We start from the raw sequence: 6,000 nt of genomic DNA, 5'->3' as shown, positions 1-6,000 counted from the left end.
GGCTAAGTTTAAAAACGAACAATTGCAGAAAATACGTTTTATAGATTTCATCTCCGTTTTTTACAAGATTAAAGCCGTCATCTGTCAATCTATCAATCACTGCACGTTTCATACAATTGAGTGATTCGTTAAATTTTGCTATTCAGTTAAACAGACTAGTAAAAAAAGAAGATTTCACCTTCGCACGACACGCCACAAGTTACGATATCATCCCCACCATCTGGATGTGTGGCGGTCCTCCACAGTGCGGTTTTCAAGGAGCTTTCTTCCTCGCACTACAAAGCTGTGGAATGAGCTTCCTTGTGCGGTGTTTCCGGGACGATACGACATGGGTACCTTCAAGAAAAGCGCGTACACCTTCCTTAAAGGCCGGCAACGCTCCTGTGGTTCCTCTGGTGTTGCAAGAGAGTGTGGGCGGTGGTGATCACTTAACACCAGGTGACCCGTACGCTCGTTTGTCCTCCTATTCCATAAAAAAAAAAAATAAGGACTCCGCGCCGTGGTATTAGCAAGTGAAGCACCTGTATGCTAGTGTGTGTGCGGTTACGGGGTATACCAGTTACACAATTTTTTCTCCCTTAAATAATCATATATTCACAAATACTTTTATAGTATTGTTTTTACACTTTTTCACTACTCACGACGGCATTTTAAAAATATTTTATTGCGACGCAAACTGATCTGTCACAGACGATGACAAATCTCATAATGGCGGCCGATCGACTTGTATTAGTGTAAGTGTATGCGTGGGGCTATGGCGTGTAAGGTGACACGGAGTCCTTCTTTTGTTACTCGTCCGTGGTCAGTTGTTATTATTTTTAGGTCAAAAGGAATAAACCTGTTCCGTGTTTATATTCGTGTTGGGTGAAAGATTAAACTTTAAAGGAATCGAACTGGTCTGGTCAAATCAATTACACCAATGGTGTCATTATAGGAGAATACCTATTCCAGGTATAACATTATTCGCAGCATTTACTCTCAGAATAACTCATAGAAAGTTACACCACTTTGTAAAGACAAAAAGTCACTCCTAGTATTATACTATTCTTTGATAAGTGTAAGTAGTGCATAAAATTTTTAATTTAGTCATCACTTACTTGTGTCAATATGTCAAGTGCTCTTTTTCAAACAAAATTTTCTGTAAAATCGCCTTGCGTGTGTTTTATTTGCTATTTTCTCAAGCACTGCATTTTTAATAATATTTTCTCTAAATTGCAATTCAATGTGCTCAATTATGAATCAATGGTCGGTCAGTTGTACTCGATGCGTTCAGCTGACATAAAAATAAGACGCCATTTTGATTTTATCCGAGGAAGCCAGTTATTCATTTAAAATTGGTGGTATAAGAGTTACTTTCGTATAACTTTGTTATTCTCAGGAGAAGTAGTTGGTGTAATGAAGACATGGCTATCTGTGACTAAGTAACAGCTTTATCCTAGGAATAAATTTAATCTGCTGTTTAAATCCGACCTAACACAATTAATAAAAACATGATAGGATTACATTAACAAAAGAGTATTTTGTTTTATTGACTAAACAATAAATCACCAACTTTAGAGAAAGTTTGTATTTAACGGAGCGTAATTGGAAGCCCTTGAATCAGTTGTAGTTTGAAAATTCTCCCGGTAATTAAGAAACTTTCCGCATTGTTCTTCCTTTCGTACTCTTGTTCCTTATTTACGTTCATAATTTTCCATTTGTTTCATATAAATCATTTGAATAACAGATAACCCAGCTTGTTGTATATTATGATATTACTAGATGAGCCAGCTACTTTATTATCTATGAATGAAATTATCGTATCGTCTACTTTTAGAAGTGAATCTTTTATTACATCGTCTCAAAATTTATCGTCTGTGTGTTGCATGTCGTGTGACGGTCGGGCGGCGCCTATAGTTCGCATATTGGATGCAATTGCGTTCGGGTGGAAGAGTAGGTTCGAACCCCACACACTTGATAAAGGTTTTTTTTTATTTAATGAAAATGTAAAGCACAATATATCATTTTTTTTTTCTATGCTGATATTAATACCTATGTTGTTTTGTGAAAAAAAGTTTCACTTGCATCGTGGATTCATAAAACCACACAATTGCTTTTTTGATATGAAAATAAGGGACGAGACGAGTAGGACGTACAACTGATGGTAATTGGTACGACCTACCCAATACAATGCAGTGTCCCTCAGAATTCTTGAAAAATACAAAAAATTCTGAACGGCACTACAATTGCGCTCGTCACCTTAAGACATAAGATGTAAAGTCTCATTTGCCCAGTAATTTCACTAGCTGCGGCGCCCTTCAGACCGAAACACAATAATGTTTACACATTACTGCTTCACTACTACTTACTATAATAAAACTATGGAGTCTACTTTGCTATTGGATAAACATGGGATTTTTTTTAGGTTAACACAAAATACTGTTTTATCAAAACTTGTCTGTCTGTCTCGATTTTGTACACGCTTTTTTCTGAAACTACTGGACAGACATTCATGAAACTCTTACGAATGCTTTCCGCGTAGTGAAGCAACATTCAGGCTAGTAGGTATTTGGTCAATGTCGGTACACGGAGAAAAAATTTATGTGGATCTAAAGTTTACTAACAAGAGGTACTACTATCACGATAGATGCAGATACAGTATTTTTGCTGCCTATAGCGTCCACGACGACGCAGGCCGCAACAAGTATAAGATAAAAGGTCTTTGCATGTCTTTCTTCAGGCATGAGTCGAGAACCGAAAATGGCATTAGTGGTTAATTTTATTTAATTTTATTACATATTTTAATTACTCACCTTTTGTATTATATTTTATATCTAATTAATTTTTACATATTTGATTTTTCTTGTGGCTGAGTCTATTAATACGGGTACTGTACGAACAATTTATAATTATTTAAATTAGTTTTTGGGACCTACTAATGGACAAGGGCCGATTCGGTTCTGGCACTTGCCGGCCGCTGCCGCGGCACGCTGTGCTGGCTCGTGCGTTCTGTTTAACAGTCTAAACATTGTTTTTGGGACCTACTAGTGAACAAAGGCCGATCCGTTTAGATAACAATTAGTTGATTACACTAATGCATAACTTAAAAATAATGATTTTACAATAAATACAAGAAACAGACCAATCACAGATGGCCTCACAATCTAACGACCAGTAAAATTATCATAAAATCATTGACTTACAATATCACTATAGTGTACCCGTGACATTACAATGTCACTAAAATCAGGCTGTTAAATTGTAAGGAATGAAGTTGATTTACAATCTACCGTTTTATTATAATATCACTAGTGAAATTGTAATATCACGGCTTTGACAATGTAACTGCGACATACACGTAGATATTGAGAAGGATTTTTTTTAATTTTACTCACACTCTTATCTACGTCTGCAATGGAATAAGCTTAGATTTAAGGATTGGTCTCCGCTGCGCTCCAACTAGATACAAGAGCCAGTCTCGAGCAATGTGTGAAGTTGACGTGACACATGTTCTGTTAAAATCGCTAATAATTGAAACTAAAATTTGTTCCGTAGTAAAACTTTGTAAAAATAATACTACAAGAAATAAGACAGACACTGGGATCACATATTATACATAGAAAGAATTGTGAATTTCATTTATTTCAATATAAAATAACACGAGAAAAAATTTTAAAGATGCCATTGAGTGTCACGACAAGCACTAAGCAATCATCTAACAGTTGCCGTAAAAATAAGCTATTGTTTTTAGGTAGTGCGGTATCTAGCTGGAGCGCAGCGGAGACCAATCCTTAATAAGATACATAATAGCTTTAAGGGTAAATGTATACACTTCTATAATAAAGTCCCAACCACTGTTCAGGCATTATCTATAAATAAATTTAAATGTTTTATAAATAAATAGCTCTGTCGTAAATCCAATTACTCCACTGCTGAATATCTAAATGATCGGACAGCCTGGGACTAGATTGTGATTATTTTATAGCGATAGAAATGACTGTACAATATTGTATATTATTATTGAAAAGAGCGCAAAAAAAGAATGCTGGGAGAGTTTCTTACGCAGCTTCTTCTCTCTCAGAGTGCCATTTGTTTCCGAAGCGGTAGTAGTATCTAGTAGTTATTAGAAATGACATCAAAAAGAATTCAAAAGGAATCAATTTTGAGAAAATAAATGCATTTGATGCCTTTTTAATCTAAGAGAATAAGTTTCCCGTAATGCTTAACAACCGTCTTGACATTTGATATTACAGAGGAGTTTTTCCACAGTAGGTAATTTAATATTTCTTTTCTCAGATATAAGCTTTGAAAAAGCTCTCTTATATTGGGGACGTCAATATACATTAAACGGCTGTTTTGGCTTCCAATCACGTAACTTACTTATCACCGAAAAGTTCAACGAAATGTCTAAAGGACAGAGCTTGGAATGTTGTATGAATTAGACAGATACGGCGGAGAATTGTTATATTTCATTTCGCTGAAAACAACGAAATAAAAATTTATTTTACTTGATTGTAGGTGTTCAAATTAAAAGGCATAAAAGGCATTTATTTTCTCAAAATTGATTCCTTTAGAATTCTTTTTGATGTCATTTCTAATAACTACTAGATACTACTACCGCTTCCGTCATTTCTATCGCTATGAAATAATCACAATCTAGTCCCAGGCTGTCCGATCATTTAGATATTCAGCAGTGGAGTAATAGGATTTACGACAGAGCCATTTTTTTATAAAACATTTAAATTTATTTATAGATAATGCCTGAACAGTGGCTGGGACTTTACTATAGAAGTGTATACATTTATCCTTAAAGCTATTATGTATCTTATGAAGCCTACTAGAATTGCGTTTCTAATTGTTTCCAACTGAATTTAAGAAATCTTATAACTATATTTACAATATTATGACTGCATACAATTAAAACTATCATTACGTACCAAGAATACTTGAAGCATTTCCGCGTTGGATAGCAAGGCTGATCAGTTGACAGCTTCTATCCTGACAAACCTCGCGCGCTTCCTCTACATTCATTACTCTTTTCGTATGAGCTTCTACACATTTTCCGCGACCGACTTGCCTTATACATTCGATTAATGATTCCTTCTTCACTAATTCACCTCACGTGTCCAAAACATACCAAGCGGCAATATGAATAATGTAATAGTTACAAAAAAAACAACCTTCATAACAATCTTCCTAAAAAACTATTCTAAAACAGAATAATATGCACTAAAAAGTAAAAAATAATAATTTCATATAAATGACACACTTTTTACACAAATTATCTTGCCCCAAGTTAAGCATATATAGCCTGTGTTATGCGTTACATGACAATGATAATATATTTAATACAATATACTTACTTAAACATACATAAATTCATATAAACATACATAAATACATTTAAACATCCATGACTCGGAAACAAACATCCATATTCATCATATAAATGCTTGCACCGACCGGGATTCGAACCCAGGACCTCTAGCTTAGTAGGTAGGATCGCTAACCACTCGGCTATACAAGTCGTCAAATATTCTTCTACAACTTAATTATAAAATTATTTTTTGCGTTCTTCTGAGCCTACAATGAAATGAAAAATTCTAGGAGACCTAAAAGTTAGTCAAATTATTACCACACAATAATTTAGTTATAATTATTGTTATTTTTAGAATCAGTGTGTTCTCGCTGCGACCCCGGTCTCACCTCTCGCCTCGGCACGACGCGCGTGCGACACAAGCACATCTCACCTATAACTATGAGTTACTAACCTTCCTTGGTTGACAACGAAGTTTAAAAAAATTGTTATGTTTAGTAGCAGGTTGTGTAAGAAGGTTCCACATGAAGATATGATGAAATACACAATATTAGTGCGTTGTTTCACGTTGCGGTTCTCAAAATACTAACCCCCTTATTCATAATAGTCTGCTAACCTAAAGCATTGCTAATTCTCACTCTGTCTACTTCTATTGACCTAAGTCAGAATGAGAAAAAACACTCCTTAGCGGCTGTTTTAAGTTA

This window comes from Leptidea sinapis, chromosome 6, assembly GCF_905404315.1.
Source record: "Leptidea sinapis chromosome 6, ilLepSina1.1, whole genome shotgun sequence".
Taxonomy (NCBI): Eukaryota; Metazoa; Arthropoda; class Insecta; order Lepidoptera; family Pieridae; genus Leptidea; species Leptidea sinapis.
Note: the sequence above shows the minus strand (reverse complement) of the source record.